The 27,483-nt window shown below is 41.8% G+C and overlaps 1 protein-coding gene and 1 pseudogene across 2 annotated transcripts in view; one reads left to right on the plus strand and one right to left on the minus strand.

Annotated features, from left to right (window-relative positions):
- The window catches only part of LOC122226971 (cytochrome P450 4X1-like), a 104,851-nt gene that overhangs the window by 39,416 nt on the left and 37,952 nt on the right, over nucleotides 1-27,483 (plus strand). The window lies entirely within an intron of this gene.
- Nucleotides 4,561-8,354, minus strand: LOC122227737 (annotated as a pseudogene).

Below are 27,483 nucleotides of genomic sequence, written 5' to 3' on the forward strand. Positions count from 1 at the left end.
ATGCTTGTTTTGTTTGATCCAGTGTTTCCTGGGAGCAGCAGTGTGTTTCAGGTATCAATCCCACATTTTGGCATAAATGCAAGCCTCACTATGCAGGGTTGTTTTTGTGAGCAAGTGTAGGCCACACCATGTCCGTAGATGTAGCAGTCGTTGAAGACGATGCTCACAGAGAATTTTCACGATGTGAGTAAAGCTCATGATAAACTGGTCAAAAGAGAATGTAGAGCTGTCTGCAGACTATGAGTTTAAGTCTTACTAAGTTGTGCTGGCATGGTCAACATTTATTAAAGAGTCAATATCTTTCCCGTTCATTTGCTATCCAGACACCACAAGCAAGGGTTCTTTGAAGGTTGTAATGGGGCAACCCATGTCTTATGCTTCCTATCATGTGGGACTGAGGGCTGTGCCTACTGATGATACCCAGGGAATACTTATTGATGTGACGAACGAATGAAGCTGGAAATCAGGATAACATTGCACCAGTTAGATCACTGTCTTGAAGAGACTAGGTTTAGTGTTGGTTGCCACATTTTAAAGGGAAATGAGTATTTCCTGGCTCTGTGAATAGGCCGCAGAAAGGCAGGTGAATGGGTGCAGTCATTCCCCAAGGCGGAAGCTTGAAGTGATTACTCAAGTGATTACTCATAATACCAGGCACTTGCTGTTTCTGGGGTTGATGCATATTCCTAAATATTGGCTTGCTTTTCCCATCTAAGAGAAGGCTTGAAGCTATCATGTTTATTTTTGGCTGGGGCATTATGCAGCACCCCTTTCTGCCTAGAATGAGATCTAGGGTGATTCTGAGAATGTGAGAGCTCCTTACCCAGTACCATGCATGGTGCTGGCATGGGTAAGCTTCCAAAATATGTCCTCAATATTGGCATAGTGGTTTCCAAAGCACAATCACAACTACTGCTCAATTTATCAATACTAAATTACAGACAAGTAAACTAAGGCCCAGGGAGCTGGTTGACTGTCTCAAGGTCACAAAGCAAGTAAGTGTCAAACTTAGAACAATGACCATAAATGTCGAACTCTAGTTTTGCTAATATCTGAGTGTCACTTATTTTGTGTAATAGTTACATTTGTTGACATGATACCAATGTTTTCATATATTATCTACCTATATTTTTAAAGCACCCTATCTTAGAACAGATACCAGCCTCTGGATGATCTCTCCAAACTTATCTCAGACCACTGTCCTACCAAGTGGCAGCTTCTGGAAGACACCACACTTCTTCCTGCCCCAGAGCATGTGTGCTTGCTGTTGGTTCTACCAGAATGCTCCTCTCTTACCCTTCACACTGCCAGCACCTTGTCATCCTTCGAGTTTCACTTTGAATGCCCTCTCCAACAAGAGGCCATCCTGGATCTCCCTAAGTAGACTTCCCTGTTAGTCTCTCTCAAAGCACTGTATTTGTTTCCTGTTTTAGATGTACTGCTCTCTGTATTCATTCTACTTACTTGCTTGGTTGAATATTACCAGTCTTCCCCAAGAATGAAAGGGCAGGACCATGTCTGTCCCATCACATGGAATGTCTAGACAGTGCCTTGCACATAGCAGGTCCTCAATGAAAATGTGTCAAATGACATGAGGAACAGAACTGAGCTGACTTCTGCATTGCACAGCAAGCTGGTTTTATCTTTCTTATGAAAAACTTTAATGCTGAACTAAATTTCTTTCTGGGAGTAGTATAGATAGATGGTTGATGACAGGCAGCATTTGCAAGCAGATTGGCCAGTTTGGGGCTATTGAGCTAACCCAGGAACAGTAAGAGAGAGGGTGCCTTGGGCTTATAGTGGTGGCTCTGGGACTGGAGAGCAGGTGAGCTCAAAGATATTAAGACTGTGACTGCCTAGGAGGGGCTAGAAGAGGAGTGAAGGACAGAACCTGGACAAAGTTGTAACCTGAGCCCACCCATTCTCCTCAGCCCACCCACCCTGGCTTGAACAGTTCCTTGGCTTCCTGAACACCTATGAGCTTGACTTCCCTAAGGTTTTGTAGACCTGAGGGGGTTAGTGTTCTCAGGAGAGGGTGAGGGTCCAGAGAACAAAGGGCTCAGGTTCCAGGTGGGGAGGAGTCCTGGGACCTGCATCTCACTTTTAGGGAACTGAGGTCCTATTTATCCACATGTCCTGTTTATCCACAAATAAATATCTAGAAATCTCCCAGTTTGTGCTTGACCTGATCATCTTTCTCCTACAGATCCCGTGATCACAAATGTGTTTAATTTCTTCTTCCACTGGATTGAGGAGTGGGCACTTGCCTTCCCTGCCTTTCCCCTCCAAGACCATGATCCTTCCCTCTGCATCCTTCCTGCACCACTCACTCAGGCATCCCACCAACTGGACAACCTGGCCCTCTAGTGCCCTTTCTTACTTAAGCTCCTCCTTAGGAAGGCAGAAGAGAACACAAGCAAGCTACTGTCTGTCCAGAAAATGGGCTCAGACACATTATACTTCTGGGTCTGTTGTTTTCTTTCTAGACAGGTACCTACTTGGCTGGTTTTTGTTTCTCCGGTGGAACTCTGACTAATACAAATTTTGGTAGCAAGAATTATTCTAGAGGAACAGAATCTTAATGAGTTTTTTTTTAATTCGTTCTGGATTTCATGAATGATTTTTCCATTAGGATTCATTGGAAAGACACTGATGACCGTATTGCCAATGGTAAAGAGGACACTGCTAGCCCAGGGCCTGATGTTGCAAAATGCAAAGCATCACTAGTAGATAATGCTAATCAAATACTTGTAATAGGCAAGGTTTGGTGACCATGTATTTGATGACATATTGCATTTTAGTTACCCTAAGGGGCATAATAAGATTGACTAGTTGTTCCATGCTGTACTGGAAAAGTAGGGAAATAATGATGTGAAGGATTCAAATTCTCAGACCACAAAAGAAATAAATGACTTGAAAGCTTCTATGTCAGCATTGTGCCCTATGTTAGCACCATTGTGCCCTAAAACCCCAAGCCTTCACCAGGGCTCAGATTTCGGAGAACTAAACCCAGAGCATCATTCTGTCTGTGTCACAATTATAAGCAAATTAAATTCCATATCTTGTAGGTGTCAAATTATAGTGAGAACACTGAGCAATGGGAACCTGAAAATTAGAATGGGGACATATGGGATATCCCCATGAAGCTGGAGACATCAAACCCCTATAATCTACTGAGTCTTCTTTCATTTGGGGAATATATCCATTCCAGTTATGTATTCCAGAAGCAGAGATATAACCTCAGGATAAGTTAGGGTATACAACACTAGCTAGGAGGCAATAACTTGCAGGGTTGAAGGAAGGCTCTTCAAGGGCCTGGATATGCTATAAATCAATGTCCAACATATGGTTCTCTTACTCTACAGTCAGGGTTCACCCATCCAGGACTCAAGAGATGGAAATGGGACAGGCACCACACATTATTACCCCTAGTGACCCAATTAGCCACATCATTGGTGCTTATTCCTGTAACATGTGCTCTGTTGGCCTAGTGATCTTAGTTCCAAAGGCAGGAGTGCTTCCACCGGGACACACAGGATGATTACGTTGAACTGCATGTGAACATATCTCCTGGCCACTTTGGGCTCCTCATGGGTCTGAATCAAAAGCAATTACTGTACTGGATTGATCCTGATTGCAAAGGGGAAATTAGTAGTTTCCTTACCAATGAAGGTGAGAAGAATTATGCTTGGAATAGAGGAAGTACATGGGGCATCTCTTAGAACTACCATGACCTGTCATTAAAGTAAACTCGAAAATGCCACTGCCCAGTTGAGGCAGGACTGGTTATGGCCCAGATACTTCAAGAAATAAGGTTTGGTTCACCCCACCAGGCCAAAAACCACAACAAGTATGGTGCTTACTAAGGGTAAAGCAAATATGGAATGGGTAGTGGGAGAAGTTATTTATAAATGCTAGCTTTGGTCATGCCACAGGTTGTAGAAATAAGGAGTATATTGTTTCTAGCATTTTTCTTTATTTGTTGTGAGTTTGATTATATATGTGTGCACCTGTGTGTCAGAGTTTTCTTCCTTGTCTTACATCCTCCAGATAAAAGGTAAGATGTAAATATGTTAAATATATATTATAGTCCTGAAGGTATAGGATTTCAGGGAGAAGAAAAAATATGCTCCAATGACTTTGTTTTGTGGCTAGGGACAAGGGTCAACATACTTTCAATTATATTAAGGACACTTGGTGGAAGGGTGACTGTATTCTAGTTAATGGGCAGATCAAGTATGGTTTAAAGAGATGTATGAATGCCAAGTGGACTACAGTTGGACTGTGAAGACTAGTTTTGTGGGTCGACTTGGAGTGGATGTAGTACCAGTTATTCAATTAAACAAAAGTCTTGGTGTTTCACTAAAAGATTTATAGATATGGTTCAGATCTGTAGTCAATTGAATTTAAGAAAGGGATAGTTCCTTGATTCACAGGGAGGCCCAATCCCCTCATTGAATGGCCTTAAGAGCAGACTTTAAGAAGGTGGAAAATGCAGAAGAGATTCTCCCTTAGAGCTTCTTCAACACCTTGGTTGTGGCCCAGTGAGACCCTTTTCAGATTTCTGGTCTCCTGAACTACAAGATGATCAATTTGTGCTCTTTTAAGGCACTAAGTTTTTGTCATTTGGTAGAATGGTAAGAGAAAAGAGTACAGGGAAAGAACATCAGACAGGAATGGAAAACAACAGGAGAGGCCAGACAGGCTGGAGACAGGGGCAGAATCAAGAGTTACACACACAGAACTACAGCTGGGTAAGAGAAGGGTAACAGAAAACTAGTAGGAATCCTGGAAAAGGGTGAGACAGAGAAAGGCAGACAGTCTGACGGGCAAGAGGAGGAGATCACAGAGGTTGGCAGGAGTGGGGCAGAAAACAGGAGATGAGAGACGGACAGGAAGACAGGATGGCAGGCAGGAGGACCTCAGGGTTCACACTTGTCTGCACAGGTTTTAGAGGAGCTTCCTGAGATGCAGGTGGATCCCATTCTTGGACCTCAACACAATTATTTGCCAGGGACAGGGACCCCGGAAGGATCTGGTGCCAGCTCAAAGCGGAGCAGGGTCAGGGCCACCGCCACCTTCATCTCGTTCATGGCAAACTGCTTCTCGATGCAGTTCCTGAGTCAGGGAGGGAAAAGGAATTGAGAAGTGGCCTGAACCCCTCACTGGGACCAGCACATTCAGGACCCTCCTGCATGGGTCCGGCCCCCATCCCTTTCCTTCCAGGACACACACACATCTCGACCCAAGCCTTGCTTCACACTCTGCCCCTGACCTTTGACAAAACCCACAGTCTTCCAGGACTAACTCCTGCTCCTACCTCTGCTGTCAGCAGGCCTGAAATCCTCTTACAAGAGGGTCAGCTCCTGAGGCACACAGCCAAGTCAAGTGATCACTACAACAGTTAATTCTTAGGTTGTTTGCTCTCTCCATAAGCCATTTCTGGTTTCACATAGGGAAAGCCAGGATAAAGTACTATAGGGAGCAGGCTGGGTCACATGTCAGGCCCTAACTGTCTGGGGGACTAGAGAGACTCAGATCCTCAGAGAAAGGACAAGGTGGAATTGTATAAGGAAGTCAGAATGAACACAGGGAAATATTGTGGTGGGTCAAGGCCTTAACGATGCTCAACGTGCTGCACCATCTCCCTCCCAGTTTGGGTCCAGACTCCAGTCTTCCCTTCAACCCTTCAGTCAACTGCTGCTATAGACTCCATTTCTACTGCAGAAATGTCCCTGCCTGCCATCTCTCAGTCTCCTCACCCGGGCTTCTCTGTCTCCTGCCTCCCCTCCCCCCACCGTGAAGCCTTGCCCAGCTCTGACTCTCCCAGGCCCTCCATCACTGCTAGGTCATGTCCACATGCCTCAGCTGGCATCAAAGTCCTCTCTGGCTTGTTCCCTCACTCACCTGTCACCTGTCCAGCTCCACCCCCCAGCTCAGCTCCTGCTGATGTGATTCCTGAGAATACCTTCCTTCCACCTGCCACATGCGCAAGCCTAAGGGCAATGACACCCTCCCCCTCTCTGTTGCCTGTACATCTTCATACCTTGACCCTGAAGTCACTATAGTTATTTTTTTACTAAAGGGCATGTTACATGTACGGGACAATGTGAGGTACATGGAACTTCCTATAGTGTATTCAATTAGTAAATGAGTGAGTGAAAGAAAGAATGAATACTCTCTCTTTTGAGTGGTGGCATTTATCTCTTCACTGGGATCTCTTGGATGCAAGGTCAATATCTTTCCTCTGCATTGCCAACTCCTAGCAGAGGATTTGACACACAGAGACAGGCTTGATAAGTAGTCTTAGAATTGAATGATGTTTATTGCACTGAAAACAAAATCCTGAATAGAATAAAATATGAGTAACCATTAGGTCTGAGCTAGGAATAGAGCTGTCTAGCCCTCTCCTGTCTCTTCTGGCAGCCACATGTCTTCTGCCGATGTCTAGGAGGAGGAATTTAATCCCAGAGTGAAATCAAATCCTAGGCCAGTATCTGCAAAAATAATTGGCTTAAAGCCCATTCTTGAAAGTGGATTCACTATTTGAAGAATTGATAGATTTATGCATTCCAAAAAAAACTTGTTTCTAGTAACACTTGGAAAGTTTCCTGAAGTTACTATTTAGAGGACAATTTCAGCAGCACTCGAGGATTTCACAGCAGCCACTCTGGAGAACAGTCATCCAGCTCCACAGCAACTTCAAGTCTGCTTTATGTTTTATACTCCAGGAAACTTTCAAATACCATGTGTCATGTATAAAAGAGTGGCTTTTCTCTCAAAAACAGTTTAGTGTCCTCATTTGCATATATTTGCCCACTGGTGCAATTGGACTCTAAGTATGATATTAAGGTGTGTATAGGGGTGCCTGAGTGGCCCAGTCAGTTGTGTGTCCAACTTTGGCTCAGGTAATGATCTCGTGGCTCATGGATTTGAGTCCCGTGTTGGCTCTGTGCTGACAGCTCAGAGCCTGGAGCCTGTTTCAGATTCTGTGTCTCCCTCTCTCCCTCTCCTGCTTGTGCTCTATCTCTCTCTCTCAAAATAAATAAACATTAAAAAAAATTTTTTTAAGTGTGTGGAGCCCAGATCATATGTACTGATTTGACAACTGGGAAAACTGTCAAGTGTATGTGACCATTACCATTACAAATATTTTGGATAGATGCAAACATAATGGCGACACAGATTAGTGGAATACTTCATGAATCCCTTAAGAGGCTACAGTAACTATTTCTGTATATGACTTAACTATTTGAGACATGAAAGGCAGCTGAGAATGGAAAAAATGCAAAGTGATGCGGTGCGGGGACAGAATGGCGAGTTGAGTAGAAAAGACTGGTTTGAGAATGTGTGCAAAAGAAATCTATCAGATTCCATCCAGACTCAAAAACTGACAACACTTGAAATTAACATGTGAGAAAATCGATTGTGCAAAGTCATACTCATACACTGAATCAAACACTAGAATGCACTGAGATTTGGAACAGCCACCAACACTGAAGTGTGGCTGGAGATTGGGGAAGAGCAATGGGTCTAAGTCTCTCTGTTGTGCTGTGCTTACCAACTTTCTCTTGTACGTAGAGACACACACCTCTTTCCCAGCACACAGACATGCAAGAGCATATCTGTAGACACCCATGTAAACATAAGAAGTCACAAACATTGGATATGTTCCAGGTAAACAGTCCCCCACTCCCATCCTGGTACAAGTAACTCACCTTGCTCCTCCTGAGAAGGGCAAGAAAGCATGACTGTGTCAAACAGAACCCAGTGCAAACTGTGAAGGATCAAACACCTGCAGAGGGAGCACAAGGTTCAGGACAGGTGTGGTCAAGCCCCTCCTTCTTCCAGCCAACCACCAGACAGAACACCCAGAGGTGGAACAGGAGAATGGGTTTGTCTGGAGAGATCATCCCATCCCCTCCTTCCCAGACCATCACACCTTTGGGTTTGGCCACACCTCTAGGTTGTGGAAAGAAAGAGAGAAAGACAGGAAAGATAGAAAGACAGAAAGATAGAAAGGAAGGAAGGAAGGAAGGAAGGAAGGAAGGAAGGAAGGAAGATGTAATTCTTCACAACTGTTGAAGCATCTAAGTATCTATATTTGGCCTTATGCTTACTTGTGGGCTAGGAAGATGGTTGCTGGAGGGTATTAAAGGATGAGCCACCAGTCTCTTATGGAATTTCATAGTCCCCAAGGAATGTACCCAAGAAGGAAGAGGCACACCAGCAGATGTGGGTTAGCTCTCACCTAATTGCCCCAGGATCACCTTCATGTAGTCTGGGTCATAGACTGCAAGGGTAACTTGGCTCCCCCATAGCCAGCGAGGACTGGAACACAGGTTCTCTGCCATTTTCTGAAGATTTTGTAGTTCCTGGACCTTTTGGAACAGGGATAGACAAATCAATAAAACCTTCCTCTTTAGGTTCACTGCTTGGAATGGTGGTAGAGAGTAGAATGGCCACAGGGCAATAGTTCTAGATATCATCAGTGATTAGGAGTTTCAAACTGTTTCTGATGTGCCAGACTCTGATCCAGATTCCAGATTCAGTGAACTTATGTTCTAGTGTGGGAGTGGAGGTGGGGAAGACAATCCGGCTTAGAATCCGAAGTATCCTTCAATTAGTTAAGGAGCCTGCTCTGTGCTCCCAGGTCATGGCCATCATTGGGCTGCCATTCTCCTTAGATTCAGTATAGGGACTGCCCAGTGGGAGCTCTTGCCACAAAGCTATGTTACTTTGTCTTCCAGGATCCCCTCATACCTGCGCAGCAGGGGCTCTGTGTCCTATTTTTTCCTAGAGACATGCCTCCTTTTTGATCACATGCTCTCCTCCTCTAGGGGACCCCAAGGAGCCAAATGGTGCCATGCCTGGCTATTCCCCTCTCTGGGCCATTCTGAGGGCCACTGATCTGTCAGCTGCCTGGACAAGTACTCAGGAGCTGCCATCTGTCCCTGAGCAGATCTGGCCAGGGCCAGGTGAGACTCTTGTAGAGGAGATGGTACCCATGGTGGCAGTGGCAGGTACCCTGTCATGAACACCCAGCACCCACTGGCCTTCAGGATGCGGCCACTCAATGCAGGCCATACTCCACTAAAACTCTGACCACCAAAAAATGTCCCCCAAGGGAGGCACAAGGACAGAAGGTGGACAGAAACTAAAGGGGCAGCACAGACAATGGTCAGGTGTTGTGGGCTCTGCTGGCTAGCAGTCAGCCTGAGACAGGTGGGAGGCCCTGGGGAAATAATGAGCCGTTGGGTCATGTATTTCCCACAGTGAAGTTCCCCTTTCATGGTTCCTTGTGGATTTCACCCCTAGGTAGTGCAGCAAGTTGGCTTACCCACAACATGCATGTCCTTCATAGTTATTAACATTATTTTCAATTTTTATCAATTAGAGTATAATTGTCTCCTTGCTCTGTGCCAGGCAACATTCAGAGATTAGAAGAACTAACATGAGACTGTAATCATCATCATTATCCCCATTTTACAGATGAAGAGAGGCATAGAGCAGGTATTTGAAATATGTGGCAAAGATAGGATAGAATCAGCCATGTTGGGTGTACAGATTAGGTAAAAGTACTATCTTTAATAAAAAATTTTTTGAAGATAGGAGTTAAGATTGTGGAGAAGTAGGGGGACACTAGGCTTTTCTTATCCCTCAAACATAGCTGTATCAGGGTCAGATCACTTACAATACCCAGGAAATTAATCTGCAGAGTGGCAGAAGGATCTCCACACTTGGAGGGAAACAGTTTGGCAGGTGCATGGATGTGAGTTGGGAGAGAGAAAAATAGCCATGATACAGAGGGGGAGGGAACCCCTTCCATAGAGAGACAAAAGGGAAAGAAAGAGAGAGGGGTTGCAATAATGTGGCATCAAATTAGCACAAGAGGAAAACATCTCTGGAATGAGAAGTACTGAGTCCAGGTTATTTTTTTTTTTGATGTTTTGTTTTGTTTTGTTTTGTTTTGTTTTTGCAAACAGCTTTTGCAACTCAAACTCTCATGTTTTGGAAGTGCATGACTTTCTCTGCAAGTGATCCTGGGAAGGAGGGAGCTGGCCCTGGAGTGCGTAGTATGGTGTAGTCATCTCCAGGGTGCACTGGGAGAGAATAGACCTCTTCTTGGAATACTTTGGGAAAAGGGCTTATTGCCTCCCCAAGAACAAAAGACCTGGTAGCTTCCAGCCAAAGGTTTTTCATCAGCAGGGTGGAGAGGCTCTACTCTGGAGGAGAGGAGTGGATCTGCACCATGACAGCTCCTTTAAGACTTAGGGTTTTGAATCCCAGCCCTTGTTCCAAGAAGATGCAGGAGAGCAGAACAAACTGACTTTCCTCACTATTCTATGAGGGCTCCTTGAACAGCAGGGGTTGAGATCTCTGGTCCAGGGACTAGGGATTGGGGTGGCACCATTTCCCCCCAACAACAACTCACTGGGACTTCAGAGCAACACAGAGGCCTCCAGTGGAGGTGGGACTTGCTTACACATAACCTTGTCCCTCTGTGCCTGTCAACTACTTATTTACTGGAGCAAGACTGACCCAATGCAGCCAGCCTCTCCTCCAGACTAGTACAGCCACCAGATCCAGGCATCAACAGAGGCTCTTTTATAATTTGTTTCCTCATTTTTTTTTCTTTTGGAATCAGATTCATACTTCCTTTTTTTTTTTTTTCATTTCCTTTTCTCTCTTTTTCTTTGGTATCAAGATTTTTTATTCTTTTGTTTTTCCTTTTTTCTTTTCTTTTTTTTCAACTTTTTCCTTTCTTCTTCTTTGAAATAAGCCTTGTAGGGTTTTTTGGGGGGGTTGTCTGTTCAGGCTCCCTACCCCTTTTTTCCCAGGGTTATTTTAACAAACAAATAAAAACACACCTAGCTAAAGGTCCAAACACTCCCCCACTGCAAGCAAGGAGGAGCTCTGCAGAGGACTGACCAGTGGGAAAGAGCAGCCAAAACGCAACAGCAGAGTGCACACAACATATACCAGAAACACTTCCTGGAGTGCCAGGCCCTGGGCAGTGTATGACCCCTTTTTAATATAGTAGTACTCTCAGGTGCAGGAAACATAATATGCTTTTAAAACATGCAAAAGACAGAAGCTTAACCAAAATGACAATACAGAGGAATTCTCCCCAGAAGGAAGATCAAGAATAAATCACAGCCAGGGACTTGCTCAAAGCAGATATAAGCATATATCTGAACAACAGTCATGAGACTACTAGCTGGGCTTGGAAAAAGCATAGAAGACACCATAGAAACCCTTGATACAGAAATCAAAGCCTAAGAACTAGTCAGGATGAATTAAGAATTGCTAAAGCTGAAATGCAAAATAAACTACACATAGTGACAGTAAGGATTGAAGAAGCAGAGGAGAGAATAGGTGAAATAAAAGATAAAATTATGTAAAATAATGAAGCTAAAAAATAAGGAAAGAAAATTACTAGATCACAAAGGGAGACTTAGAGAACTAAGTGATTCCATGAAACAAAACAATATCCATATTATGGGAGTCCCAGAAGAAGAAGAATGAGACAAAGGAGCAGAAGGATTATGTGAACAAATTATAACTGAGAACTTCCCTAATCTGGGGAAGAAAATAGGCATCCAAGTCCAAGATGCACAGAGACCTTCCTTCAAAATCAATAAAAATAGGCCAACACCATGGCATATCATAGTGAAACCTGCAAAATACAAAGATAAAGAGAGAATTTTGAAAGCAGCTAGAGACAAAAGGTCCTTAACCTACAAGGGTAGACAAATAATTAGTAGCAGACCTGTCCACTGAAACTTGGCAGGCCAGAAGGGAGTGGCAATGTGCTGAAGAGGAAAAATATGTAGCCAAGAATCCTTTATCCAGCAAGGCTGTCATACAGAATAAAATGAGAGATAAAAAAAAAAAAACCTTCCCTGCAAGAAATTTTAAGGGAGATTCTCTGAGTAGGGAAAAAAAATGAAGACTAAAGCAATAAAGACTACAAAGTACCAGAGAACATCACCAGAAACACCAAATCTACAGATAACACAATGGCACTAAATTCATATCTTTGAATAATCACTCTGAATGTAAATGGACTAAATACTCCAATCAAAAGACATAGGGTATCAGAATGAATAAAAAACAAGAACCATCTATATGCTGCCTACAGGAGACTCATTTTTGACCTAAGGACACCTGCAGATTGAAAGTGAAGGGATGAAGAACCATCTATTGAGCTAATGGATGTCAAAATAAAGTTGAAATAGCCATACTTATCTCAGACAAACTAGATTTTAAAACAAAGACTGTAACAAAAGATGAAGGATATTATATCATAATTAAGGGGTTTATCCATCAAGAAGATCTAACAATTGTAAACATCTATGCCCTCAACTTGAAGCACCCAAATCTATAAATCAATCAAACACAAACATAAAGAAATTCACTGATAATAATATAATAATAGTAGGAGATTTCAACACCCCATTTACAGCAATGGATAGATCATCTAAGCACAAAATCAACAAGGAAACAATGGCTTTGAATAACAGACACACTAGACCAGACGGACTTAACAGATATATTCAGAACATTTCATCCTAAAGCAACAGAATACACATTCTTCTCAAGTACACATGAAACATTCTCCAGAATAGATCACATAGTAGGTCACAAATTAGCCCTCAAGAAGTAAAAATGATTGACAACATGCCATGCATATTTTCAGATCACAATGCTATGAAACTTGAAATCAACCACAAGAAAAAATTTGGAAAGCCCTCAAATACATGGAGGTTAAAGAACATCCTACTAAAGAATGAATGGTGGCTCACCTGGGTGGCTCAGTTGGTTAAGTATCCAACTTTGGCTCAGGTCATGATGTCACAGGTTGTGAGTTCAAACCGCATGTCAGGCTCTGTGCTGACAGCTCAGAGCCTGGAGACTGCTTTGGATTCTGTGTCTCCCTCTCTCTGCCCCTCCCCCACTCACGCTCTTTCCCTAGCTCTCCAAATAAAGAAACGTTAAAAATTTTTTAATAAAATAAAAGAATGAATGGGTTAACCAGAAAATTAAAGAAGAAACAAAAAATACATGGAAGCAAATGAAAATGAAAACACAACAATCCAAACCCTTTGGGATGTAGCAAAGGCAGTCCTGAGAGGAAACTACATTGAAATTCAAGACTATCTCAAGAAGCAAAAAGCTCCTAAATACACAACCTAACCTTACACCTAAAGGAGCTAGAAAAGGAGCAGCAAATAAAGCCCAAATCCAGCAGAAGAAGGGAAATAATAAATATTAGAGCAGAAATATGGGTGCCTAGTTGGCTCAGTTCAGTTAAGCATCCAACTTTGGCTCAGGTCATGATCTCACAGTTCATGAGTTTGAGACCCATGTTGGCTCTGTGCTTACAGCTTGGAGCCTGAAACCTGCTTCATATTCTCTTTCTCCCCTCTCTCTGCCACCCCCCACTGGCCCTGCTTGCGCTTTCTCTCAAAAATAAATAAACATTTAAAAATAAATAAAGATTAAAGCAGAAATAAATGAGATAGAAACAGACAATAAGATCAATAAAAGTAAAAGCTAGTTTCTTTGAAAGAATTAAATAAAATTGATAACCCCCTAGCCAGACTTCTCAAAAAGAAAAGAGAGAGTACCCAAGTAGATAGAATCATGAATGAAAGGAGAGAGATCACAACTAACACCACAGAAATACAAGCAATTATAATAAGAGAATACTATGAAAGTTATATGCCAACAAACTGGACAATCTGGAAGAAATGGACAAATTCCTAGACATTCACATGCTACCAATACTGAAACAGGAAGAAATAGAAAAATTTAACAGGCTCATAACCAGCAAAGAAATTGAACCAGTTATCAAAAATCTCCCAACAAAGAGTCTTGGGCCAGATAACTTCCCAGGAGAATTCTACCAGACATTTAAAGAAGAGCTAATACCTATTCTTCTCAAAATTTTCCAAAAAAAAAAAAAAAGAAAGAAAGAAATGAAAATAAAGTTTCCAAACTCATTTTATGAAGCCATCATTACCTTGATTCCAAAACCAAGACCCCACCAAAAAGGAGAATTACAGGTCAATATCCCTGATTAATCTAGTTGCAAAAATTCTCAAGAAGATACTAAGAAATTGAATTCAAAAGTACATTAAAAGAAGTATTCACCATGATCAAGTGGGATTTTTTTCCTGGGCTGTAGGGCTGGTTAACAAACCAATCACTGTGATAAACCACGTTAATAAAAGAAAGGATAAGAACCATATGATCCTTTCAGTAGATGCAGTAAAAACATTTGACAAAATACAGCATCATTTCTTTTATTTATTTATTTTTTAAATTTATATCCAAGTTAGCATATAGTGCAACAATGATTTCAGGAGTAGATTCCTTAATGCCCCTTATATTTTAGCCCATCCCGCCTCCCACAACCCCTCCAGTAACCCTCTGTTTGTTCTCCCTATTTAAGAGTCTCTCTTTTTTTTATGTTTATTTATTTTTGAGAGAGAGAGAGAGAGAGAGAGAGAGAGAGAGTGTGTGTGTGAGCAGGGGCAGGGGAGGAGCAGAGAGAGGGAGAGCCACAGAACTCGAAGTGGGATCCAGGCTCTGTGCTGTCAGCACAGAGCCCAATGCAGGGCTTCAACTCATGAACTGTGAGATCATGACCTGAGCTGAAGTCAGATGCCCAACTGAGTGAGCCACCCAGACACCCTAAGAGTCTCTTATGTTTTGTCCCCCTCCCTGTTTTTATATTATTTCTGCTTCCCTTCCCTTATGCTCATCCGTTTTGTATCTTAGAGTCCTCATATGAGTGAAGTCATATGATATTTGTCTTTCTCTGACTAATTTCACTTAGCATAATACCCTCTAGAATTCCATCCATGTAGTTGCAAATGGCAAGATTTCATTCTTTTTGATTTCCAAGTAATACTCCATCATATATATATATATACATATATATACATATATATGTATATATATATATATGAAGATGTATCACATCTTCTTTTTTTTGTATTTTATTATTTTTTTTTAATATATGAAATTTATTGTCAAATCGGTTTCCATATAACACCCAGTGCTCATCCCAAAAGGTGCCCTCCTCAATACCCATCACCCACCCTCCCCTCCCTCCCACCCCCCATCAACCCTCAGTTTGTTCTCAGTTTTTAACAGTTTCTAATGCTTTGGCTCTCTCCCACTCTAACCTCTTTTTTTTTTCCTTCCCTTCCCCCATGGGTTTCTGTTAAGTTTCTCAGGATCCACATAAGAGTGAAACCATATGGTATCTGTCTTTCTCTGTATGGCTTATTTCACTTAGCATCACACTCTCCAGTTCCATCCACGTTGCTACAAAAGGCCATATTTCATTCTTTCTCATTGCCACGTAGTATTCCATTTTGTATATAAACCACAATTTCTTTATCCATTCATCAGTTGATGGACATTTAGGCTCTTTCCATAATTTGGCTATTGTTGAGAGTGCTGCTATAAACATTGGGGTACAAGTGCCCCTATGCATCAGTACTCCTGTATCCCTTGGATAAATTCCTAGCAGTGCTATTGCTGGGTCATAGGGTAGGTCTATTTTTAATTTTCTGAGCAACCTCCACACTGCTTTCCAGAGCGGCTGCACCAATTTGCATTCCCACCAACAGTGCAAGAGGGTTCCCGTTTCTCCACATCCTCTCCAACATCTATAGTCTCCTGATTTGTTCATTTTGGCCACTCTGACTGGCGTGAGGTGATACCTGAGTGTGGTTTTGATTTGTATTTCCCTGATAAGGAGCGAGGTTGAACATCTTTTCATGTGCCTGTTGGCCATCCGGATGTCTTCTTTAGAGAAGTGTCTATTCATGTTTTCTGCCCATTTCTTCACTGGGTTATTTGTTTTTCGGGTGTGGAGTTTGGTGAGCTCTTTATAGATTTTGGATACTAGCCCTTTGTCCGATATGCCATTTGCAAATATCTTTTCCCATTCCGTTGGTTGCCTTTTAGTTTTGTTGGTTGTTTCCTTTGCTGTGCAGAAGCTTTTTATCTTCATAAGGTCCCAGTAATTCACTTTTGCTTTTAATTCCCTTGCCTTTGGGGATGTGTCGAGTAAGAGATTGCTATGGCTGAGGTCAGAGAGGTCTTTTCCTGCTTTCTCCTCTAGGGTTTTGATGGTTTCCTGTCTCACGTTCAGGTCCTTTATCCATTTTGAGTTTATTTTTGTGAATGGTGTGAGAAAGTGGTCTAGTTTCAATCTTCTGCATGTTGCTGTCCAGTTCTCCCAGCACCATTTGTTAAAGAGACTGTCTTTTTTCCATTGGATGTTGTTTCCTGCTTTGTCAAAGATGAGTTGGCCATACGTTTGTGGGTCTAGTTCTGGGGTTTCTATTCTATTCCACTGGTCTATGTGTCTGTTTTTGTGCCAATACCATGCTGTCTTGATGATTACAGCTTTGTAGTAGAGGCTAAAGTCTGGGATTGTGATGCCTCCTGCTTTGGTCTTCTTCTTCAAAATTACTTTGGCTATTCGGGGCCTTTTGTGGTTCCATATGAATTTTAGGATTGCTTGTTCTAGTTTTGAGAAGAATGCTGGTGCAATTTTGATTGGGATTGCATTGAATGTGTAGATAACTTTGGGTACTATTGACATTTTGACAATATTTATTCTTCCAATCCATGAGCAGGGAATGTCTTTCCATTTCTTTATATCTTCTTCAATTTCCTTCATAAGCTTTCTATCGTTTTCAGCATACAGATCTTGTACATCTTTGGTTAGATTTATTCCTAGGTATTTTATGCTTCTTGGTGCAATTGTGAATGGGATCAGTTTCTTTATTTGTCTTTCTGTTGCTTCATTGTTAGTATATAAGAATGCAACTGATTTCTGTACATTGATTTTGTATCCTGCAACTTTGCTGAATTCATGTATCAGTTCTAGCAGACTTTTGGTGGAGTCTATCGGATTTTCCATGTATAATATCATGTCATCTGCAAAAAGCGAAAGCTTAACTTCATCTTTGCCAATTTTGATGCCTTTGATTTCCTTTTGTTGTCTGATTGCTGAGGCTAGAACTTCCAGCACTATGTTAAACGACAGCGTTGAGAGTGGGCATCCCTGTCGTGTTCCTGATCTCAGGGAAAAAGCTCTCAGTTTTTCCCCGTTGAGGATGATGTTAGCTGTGGGCTTTTCATAAATGGCTTTTATGATCTTTAAGTATGTTCCTTCTATCCCGACTTTCTCAAGGGTTTTTATTAAGAAAGGGTGCTGGATTTTGTCAAAGGCCTTTTCTGCATCGATTGACAGGATCATATGGTTCTTCTCTTTTTTTTTTGTTAATGTGATGTATCACGTTGATTGATTTGCGAATGTTGAACCAGCCCTGCATCCCAGGAATGAATCTCACTTGATCATGGTGAATAATTCTTTTTATATGCCGTTGAATTCGATTTGCTAGTATCCTATTGAGAATTTTTGCATCCATATTCATCAGGGATATTGGCCTGTAGTTCTCTTTTTTTACTGGGTCTCTGTCTGGTTTAGGAATCAAAGTAATACTGGCTTCATAGAATGAGTCTGGAAGTTTTCCTCCCCTTTCTATTTCTTGGAATAGCTTGAGAAGGATAGGTATTATCTCTGCTTTAAACGTCTGGCAGAACTCCTCTGGGAAGCCATCTGGTCCTGGACTCTTATTTGTTGGGAGATTTTTGATAACCGATTCACTTTCTTCGCTGGTTATGGGTCTGTTCAAACTTTCTATTTCCTCCTGATTGAGTTTTGGAAGAGTGTGGGTGTTTAAGAATTTGTCCATTTCTTCCAGGTTGTCCAATTTGTTGGCATATAATTTTTCATAGTATTCCCTGATAATTGTTTGTATCTCTGAGGGATTGGTTGTAATAATTCCATTTTCATTCATGATTTTATCTATTTGGGTCATCTCCCTTTTCTTTTTGAGAAGCCTGGCTAGAGGTTTGTCAATTTTGTTTATTTTTTAAAAAAAACCAACTCTTGGTTTCGTTGATCTGCTCTACAGTTTTTTTTAGATTCTATATTGTTTATTTCTGCTCTGATCTTTATTATTTCTCTTCTTCTGCTGGGTTTAGGCTGCCTTTGCTGTTCTGCTTCTATTTCCTTTAGGTGTGCTGTTAGATTTTGTATTTGGGATTTTTCTTGTTTCTTGAGATAGGCCTGGATTGCAATGTATTTTCCTCTCAGGACTGCCTTTGCTGCGTCCCAAAGCGTTTGGATTGTTGTATTTTCATTTTCGTTTGTTTCCATCTATTTTTAAATTTCTTCTCTAATTGCCTGGTTGACCCACTCATTCGTTAGTAGGGTGTTCTTTAACCTCCATGCTTTTGGAGGTTTTCCAGACTTTTTCCTGTGGTTGATTTCAAGCTTCATAGCATTGTGGTCTGAAAGTATGCATGGTATAATTTCAATTCTTGTAAACTTATGAAGGGCTGTTTTGTGACCCAGTATATGATCTATCTTGGAGAATGTTCCATGTGCACTCGAGAAGAAAGTATATTCTGTTGCTTTGGGATGCAGAGTTCTAAATATATCTGTCAAGTCCATCTGATCCAATGTATCATTCAGGGCCCTTGTTTCTTTATTGACCGTGTGTTTAGATGATCTCTCCATTTCTGTAAGTGGGGTGTTAGAGCCCCTGCAATGACCACATTCTTATCAATAAGGTTGCTTATGTTTATGAGTAATTGTTTTATATACTTGGGGGCTCCGGTATTCGGCGCATAGACATTTATAATTGTTAGCTCTTCCTGATGGATAGACCCTGTAATTATTATATAATGCCCTTCTTCATCTCTTGTTACAGCCTTAATTTAAAGTCTAGTTTGTCTGATATAAGTATGGCTACTCCAGCTTTCTTTTGGCTTCCAGTAGCATGATAAATAGTTCTCCATCCCCTCACTCTCAATCTAAAGGTGTCCTCAGATCTAAAATGAGTCTCTTGTAGACAGCAAATAGATGGGTCTTGTTTTTTTATCCATTCTGATACCCTATGTCTTTTGGTTGGCGCATTTAATCCATTTACATTCAGTGTTATTATAGAAAGATACGGGTTTAGAGTCATTGTGATGTCTGTATGTTTTATGCTTGTAGTGATGTCTCTGGTACTTTGTCTCACAGGATCCCCCTTAGGATCTCTTGTAGGGCTGGTTTAGTGGTGACAAATTCCTTCAGTTTTTGTTTGTTTGGGAAGACCTTTATCTCTCCTTCTATTCTAAATGACAGACTTGCTGGATAAAGGATTCTCGGCTGCATATTTTTTCTGTTTAGCACACTGAAGATAGCGTGCCAATCCTTTCTGGCCTGCCAAGTTTCAAAAGAGAGATCAGTCACGAGTCTTATAGGTCTCCCTTTATATGTGAGGGCACGTTTATCCCTTGCTGCTTTCAGAATTTTCTCTTTATCCTTGTATTTTGCCAGTTTCGCTATGATATGTTGTGCAGAAGATCAATTCAAGTTACATCTGAAGGGAGTTCTCTGTGCCTCTTGGATTTCAATGCCTTTTTCCTTCCCCAGTTCAGGGAAGTTTTCAGCTATAATTTCTTCAAGTACCCCTTCAGCACCTTTCCCTCTCTCTTCCTCCTCTGGGATACCAATTATGCGTATATTATTTCTTTTTAGTGTATCACTTAGTTCTCTAATTTTCCCCTTGTACTCCTGGATTTTTTTATCTCTCTTTCTCTCAGCTTCCTCTTTTTCCATAACTTTATCTTCTAGTTCACCTATTCTCTCCTCTGCCTCTTCAATCCGAGCTGTCGTCGTTTCCATTTTGTTTTGCGTTTCGTTTAAAGAGCTTTTCAGCTCCTCGTGACTGTTCCTTAGTCCCTTGATCTCTGTAGCAAGAGATTCTCTGCTGTCCTCTATACTGTTTTCAAGCCCAGCGATTAATTTTATGACTGTTATTCTAAATTCACTTTCTGTTATATTATTTAAATCCTTTTTGATCAGTTCATTAGCTGTTGTTATTTCCTGGAGATTCTTCTGAGGGGAATTCTTCCGTTTGGTCATTTTGGATAGTCCCTGGAGTGGTGAGGACCTGCAGGGCACTTCCCCCGTGCTGTGGTGTATAACTGGAGTTAGTGGGCGGGGCCGCAGTCCGACCTGATGTCTGCCCCCAGCCCACCGCTGGGGCCACAGTCAGACTGGTGTGTGCCTTCTCTTCCCCTCTCGTAGGGGCGGGATTCACTGTGGGGTGGCGTGGCCCGTCTGGGCTACTTGCACACTGCCAGGCTTGTGGTGCTGGGGATCTGGCGTATTAGCTGGGGTGGGTAGGCAAGGTGCACGGGGGCAGGAGGGGCAGGCTTAGCTCGCTTCTCCTTAGGTGATCCACTTCAGGAGGGGCCCCTCTTCCGTGGGCCTCTCGTCTGTGCTTGGCTCTGGAGACTCCGTTCTGCTAATCCTCTGGCGGTTTTCTGGGTTATTTAGGCAGGTATAGGTGGAATCTAAGTGATCAGCAGGACGTACAGTGAGCCCAGCGTCCTCCTACGTCGCCATCTTCCCTCTCTCCCCTAAATGATCTTATTGTATCACATCTTCTTTATCCATTCATCCATCGATGGACATGATGGACATTTGGCTCTTTCCATACTTTGGCTATTGTTGATAGTACAACATCTTTTCTTGGTAAAAACAATAAAGTAGGACTAAAGGAACATACCTCAACATCATAAAAGCCATATATGAAAGACCCACAGCTAATATCATCCTCAATGGGCGAAAACTGAGAGCTTTCCCCATAAGGTCAGGAACATGACAGGGATGTCCACTTTCACCACTGTTGTTCAACATAGTGCTGGAGATCCTAGCCTCAGCAATCAGACAACAAAAAGAAATAAAAAGCATACAAAGCATCAAAGATGAAGTCAAACTTTCTTCTCAGATGACATGATACTCTACATGAAAACCTGAAAGACTCCACCTAAAAACTGCTAGAACTGATACGTGAATTCAGCAAAGTCACAGGATAAAAAAATCAACGTACAGAAATCAGTTGCATTTCTACACACAGATAAGGAAGCAGCAGCAGGAGAAATCAAGGAATCTATCCCATTTGCAATTGCACCCAAACCCATAAAATACCTAGGAATAAACCTAACCAAAGAGGTAAAAGATTTGTACACTGAAAACTATAGAAAGCTTATGTAAGAAATGGAAGAAGACACAAAGAAGTGGAAAAACATTCCATGCTCATGGATTGAAAGAGCAAATATTGTTAAAATGTTGATACTACCCAAAGCAACCTACACATTCAATGCAATCCCTATCAAAATAACACCAGCATTCTTCACAGAGCTAGAACAAACAATCCTAAAATGTGTATGAAAACAGAAAAGATCCTGAATAGCCAAAGTAATGTTGAAAAAGAAAACCAAAGCTGGAGGCATCATAATTCCAGACTTCAAGATGTATTACAAAGCTGTAATCATCAAGACTATGGTACTGGCACAAAAACAGACATTCAGACCAATGGAACAGAATAGAGAACCCAGAAATGGATCCACAAACATATGGCCAACTAATCTTTGACAAAGCAGGAAAGAACATCCAATGGAAAAAATACAGTCTCTTCAGCAAGTGGTGCTGGGAAAATTGGACAGCAACATGCATAAGAATGAATCTGGACCACTTTCTTACACCATACACAAAAATAAACTCAAAACGGATGAAAGACCTAAATGTAAGACAGGAAGCCGTCAAAATCCTAGAGGAGAAAACAGACAACAATGTCTTTGACCTCAGCTGTAGCAACTTCTTGCTTGACATGTCTCCAGAGGCAAGGGAAACAAAAACAAAAAGGAACTATTGGGACCTCATCAAGATAAAAAGCTTCTGCACAGCAAAGGAAACACTCAGCAAAACTAAAAAGCAACCAACAGAATGGGAGAAGTTATGTGCAAATGGCATATCAAATAAAGGGTTAGTATCCAAAATCTATAAAGAACTTATCCAACTTAACACTGAAAAAACTAACAATCCAGTGAAGAAATGGGAAAAAAAACATGAACATACACTTATCCAAAGAAGTCATCCACAAAACATGAAACTCTACATCTACCCCCAACATTTCCTTATTTCTTCTAGGTCAAGGTCAGCGACTTCTCTGCAGATCCCAACTTCTCCCTCTTCTAGGAACCGGGTGAAGGGAGGCAGGGAGCATCAGAGAGTCCTCCCCATCCCTATGCTCTTGAATTCCTGTCCCTTTATTGGGGGTAGCGTCCTAATTCTCTGCTTTTTCATAGCCAAGCTTTTTAGAGTTGATAATATTTTCTCCACAGTACTAATTGAATTACTGTCGTATTCCTTTTCCAACCCATTTCATTTTGGTTTCTATATCCGTCATTTCAACAACTCCTCCTATGGTTACAACTGACTTCTACATCACTAATTCCAAGAAACACATTTTAAACTTGATCTTTGCTGTCTCAGGAGCACTGAACATCCATCTTTTACTTGAAGTGTTTCAACGTTGTCTCCTTGTATCCCATAACACCTCGTGTTCCCCATGCCCCTCAGGTCTCTCTGCTTGCTCCTTTTCCTCCTCTGGAAGCTCACACTTCTCCACCCAGTTTCTAAGATATTGGGATTGCTCAAGGTAACAGACCAACACTGCTAGACACATTCGATGGTTTCCCTGTATCAGTGCGGAGATCGGAACAACTGGCATGGCACACAGGCATTAAGGACGAAAGGAGAGAAAACTTTGGAATTCTCAGTATGGAGAGAAGGGGCTCAGGGCAAGCTACTTTTCTGTTTGGGATTTCATTTCTTGATTCATAAGACTGGATGAGGTCTAGATAAGCTATAGAGTTCTTTCTAATCATAGCAAGTATCCATTGTTCTGTATCTGTCTGTCTTCCACCAGACTGTGAGTTGTCCCAGGGAGAGGACTACCCCGGACCCATCTTTGTATGCTGGCATTTCCCAGGACTGATTGGTGCACAAGAGGCAGCAGTAAGGGAGGAGACTGGTTTTATGCCTCCTTTCTGAACATTTCCATTCTCCTACTCCTGGACTCATGTGGGAGAAAATACAAAATGGAACCAAGTGGCCTGGGCCCTCTGCATGGAACCTGTTATGTAAATTCCACTGGTTCCTCTGTCTTTTAACAACTGCTTGCCAATGCCCTCAGCATCACTGTAGCTGCCCCAGATCCCCGCCCTGCTCAGACATTCAATCCTCTCTGTCCTTGCCAGGACAGAAGATGCCTCAGAATCCTCTGAGAAAATTGAGGTTACCTGGCATGAGAGATGTAATATGTCCACTCCCTCCCTCTATCCTTCCTCCTATGTCTCTATGTTTGTCTTCCCAGGTGGACCCCTTCAAAACCACAACTACTATGTTGTCAGTTAAGAGCAGACCAAAGTGACGAGGGCCCAGCCTGAATACTTTCATAAAATTATTTGGGACTGGACATCAATGAAGTTTCTGTGTCCCATCCCATCCAGCTCATTCCTTCTATTCAACACCCCACTCAACCCCTGGCCCTATTTTTTCTCTAATAGCCCATCTCTCAGCACCTTCCATTCTTCCTTTCTATCAGCACCGTCTCCCTTCAGAACAAGCACCAAGTTCCCCTTTGTGAAAACAGCTGTCACTCTATTCTTTCTCTCCTCACCTCCCTTCCCACCCCTTACCTTAAGTTTATTCTCTTAGTAGACAAGCCCATTGACCTGGGATGCCTCCATTCCTTTGTTATTCTCTTGCTTTCTAGATCGTACATCTACATCTTATATTCCTCATCCTGCTCTTTCCTAAAAGCCCCCAGTATGTTTCCCTAGTTCAAGTGAATTAAATAAATATTTTTTGAGAGAGAGAGAGAGAGAGAGCAAGAGCAGTGCACATGAGCGGGGAAGGGGCAGAGGGAGAGGGAGAGAGAGAATCCCATGCAGGGTCCGCATTGTCAGTGCAGAGCCTGAGGGCTCAAACTCAGGAACAGTGAGATCATGACATGAGTTGAAATCAAGAGTCAGACACTTAACTGACTGAGCCACCCAGGTGCCCCAGGAGAGAGACAATATTAAGCAGGCTCCACACCCAGCACAGAGCCAGAGATGGGGCTTGATCTCATGACCATGAGATTATGACCTGAGCTGAAGTCAAGAGTCAGAGACTTAACTAACTGAGCCACCCAGGCGCCCCTAAACAACTATTTCTAAAGCAACTGATATGCACCCAGCCTGGCTGGGCTCCAAGAAAATCCAAGATTAAAAAAAATAAATCCTTCACCACCATGGAGTTTCCAGACCTAATGAGGAAGATAAGTTGAACATAAAAAGAGATACATAATGAGGCTGCATAGGACTGCTGACTATGGAATGAGTCATAAATGAAAACATAAACAAATGAAGTATCAAATGAGAGGTATGAAAATGCGTACTTTAATTGTTCACAGGCTGGGTGGTTAGAGAAGCATCCATAGGGGAGGTAATTCTTGATGGTGGGCTTAAGAAGAACAGAAGACACTTGGGATGGGGCATGTTGGGGACAAGGGGGAAATGTGATTCTTCTTGCTCTGTTTTTCTCAATGAAGAGAAACATAGGGATCATCCTATATGTCTTCCTTACTGGGTTCACAGCCAGTCAGTTATCAACTCCATCAAAAACACTCTACAGGGCACAACACCTGAGTGGCTTTGCAGGGTAAGCATCCAACTCTTGATTTTGGCTCAGGTCATGATCTTACAGTTCGTGAGTTCAAACCCCATGTGGGGCTTCCCACTGACAGTACAGAGCCTGCTTGGGATTCTCTCTTTCTCTCTCTGCCCTTCTCTGCATGCATAAATGCACTCTCTCTCTCTCTTTCTTTCAAAAAAAATAAAATTAAAAAAAAACATTCTCCAATATTTCTCTCACTCATTCTGCCTCTGTGTACCATGGCACTCCCCCTTGCCAGGCCACCATCACATCTTATCTGAATATTGCAATGGCAAGAGAAATGGTCTTCTAGAGCCAGTCTTTCAACCACCCCCGCCCCCCATACACACACATATACATCATCTAAGAATCTAAGACCTGGATTCTTGAGGCGGACTGGATTCAAATCCCGATCCCCATTCTCACCCTTTGATGTCCTGGGAAAACTGCATTAGTTCCTCTATATATACCATGGGGATAATGGTAATGTCTACCTCAAATTTTTATTATGAAGATTAAAGGCGTTACTATATGTAAATCACTTTAATATAGTACTTGACACTTAGTAAGCACACAACAAACATTTACCTATTATTATCTCCCAAATAGCTGTCAGACTAATCTACTATCTAACCATGTCACTTTCCATTTTAAATCCTTTGGGTGGGGGAGGAGCCAAGATGGCAGAACAGCATGGAAATTTTTTGTGTGTTTCGTATCCATGAAATACAGCCAGATCAACACTAAACCATCCTGCACACCTAGAAAACTGATTGGAGGATTAACACAACAATCTGCACAACCTGAACCATAGAATTCAGCAGGTACACAGAACAGAGAGGTGAACTTGGGGAGGGAGAAGCCATGGGAAGGGAGGTGCTTTCACGTGCAGAGAGAGAACGGAGATGGGTGGGGGGGAGAATATGGGAAAAGCACCCCTCCCCAAAAGTAGCTGGAGAGAAAGTGGAAAATTTGGAAACAGCCACAGGGACTAAAAAGGGAGAAAGGAGAAAGGAGAGGGTTTAAATTCCATTAAGACTGTAAACAAGGAGAGCACAAAGTCTGCACCTCTGCACCTCGATACCTGGCGGTGCTCTGGTGGGAAGGGCAAATCCCCAGGAACAGAATGGGGTCCAGGCGGTTCTTGGGCCACACGGGGAAAAGCAGTTCCACTGCTGGAAGGACATTTGGTAGAGATTGTTGAGGCCACCTGGTCCCAGCAGACCCCAGAAAATGGCCACATTCGCTGGTGCTGGAACAAGGTCATTAAGGGTGAAGCCTGGTGCCAGTTGTGTGTTGTGATTTTCCATAATCCCTGAAAAGCTGCAGCTACACTATCTCTCGAACTTTTTCTGGGGCGGGCTGGCACCTGGCCGCAGTCTCAGGGCACTAGCAGCAGCAGGGTCTCATGAACGTTCCTAGGTGTGGCCAGCACCTGGCCATTGCTCAGTGAGACCCTCCACAGAGGGGCAGAATGGGTCAAAGCCGCAGTCCTTCAGAAGTAAGGGGCTGGGGAAAACAGCCACATCTAAGATGAAACTCGGGAGAGAGGTACCGCCTGGGGCCTGGTCATGGGCAGTGAAAAAGTGGGGAGTGGATGAAAGCTGAAGACAGAGGATGGATGCACGATTGCTTTTCCAGGAGAACAGAGTTCCGATACTGGAGATTGGGTAGCTGGGTGATGCCATTTTCACCACTCCCGCGCATGTGCATATGCACCTAGGAGCGCTGTAACAATCCACCCCAGTGGGGCTAGCAGTGCCATCTAGTGGAGAACGGAGCCATTACACTGAGCCCCACCCAACTGGGCCAACCTCGCTCTTCAAGAACACAAGTCTCACTGCCTACCTAGTTTATGGACTATAAAGCACTACATAGTCTGACTTCTAGGGGAAAACAGAGTAATTTCAGTCCTATTTCAATCTGTTAGCAGGTCCATCTATTCAATTTTCTTTCTTTCTTTCTTTTTTTACACTTATTTTCTTTTTCTTGAATACAGAAAGAGAAAAAATTCATTTTTATTTTCAATTTTTATTAAAAATATTTTTCTTCAATTTTTTTACTATATTTTTTACTTTTGTGTAAATTTTTAAAATTCAATTTTACTTCCATCATTTTATTTTAGTCTACTTCAGTGGATTAACTTTTTGAAATTTTCAAACAATTTCCTTTTCTTTTTCTTTTTCTTTTTTCTTTTTTGTTTCTTTTTTTTTCTTGAATGCAAAAAAAGAAAAACTTCATTTTTACTTGCAATTTTTATTAAAAATATTTTTCTTTAATTTTTTTACTATATATTTTTTTGCTTTTATGTAATTTTTTTCAAATTCTATTTTACTTCCATCACTTTATTTTAGTCTACTACAGTGTAGTCACTTTTTCAAATTTTCAAATCATTTCCTTCTTTTTTCCCCTCTGTTTTCTCTTTTTGTTTTTCTTTTTCTTGAATACAGAGAGAGAAAAAAATCCATTTTTATTTTTAATTTTTATTGAAAATATTTTTCTTTAATTTTTTTCTACTATATTCTTCACTTCTGTGTAATTGTTTTCAAATTCTATTTTACTCCCATCATCTCATTTTAATCTACTTCAGTGTATTCATTTTTTCAAATTCTCAAACGATTTCCTTCCCCCCCCCTTTTTTTCTTTAATCTGTCAAACCACTTTCAACACCCAGATCAAAACACACTTAGGATCTAGCATCATTTATTCGATTATTTTGTGTGTGTATTTTTAATTTTGAATATTTTCTTAATTTTCATTTTTTTAATTTTAATTTTTCTACTTCATTAATTCCTTTTCTCCCTTCAAAATGACAAAATGAAGGAATTCACCTCAAAATA

The sequence above is a fragment of the Panthera leo genome, chromosome C1 (assembly GCF_018350215.1).
Source record: "Panthera leo isolate Ple1 chromosome C1, P.leo_Ple1_pat1.1, whole genome shotgun sequence".
Taxonomy (NCBI): Eukaryota; Metazoa; Chordata; class Mammalia; order Carnivora; family Felidae; genus Panthera; species Panthera leo.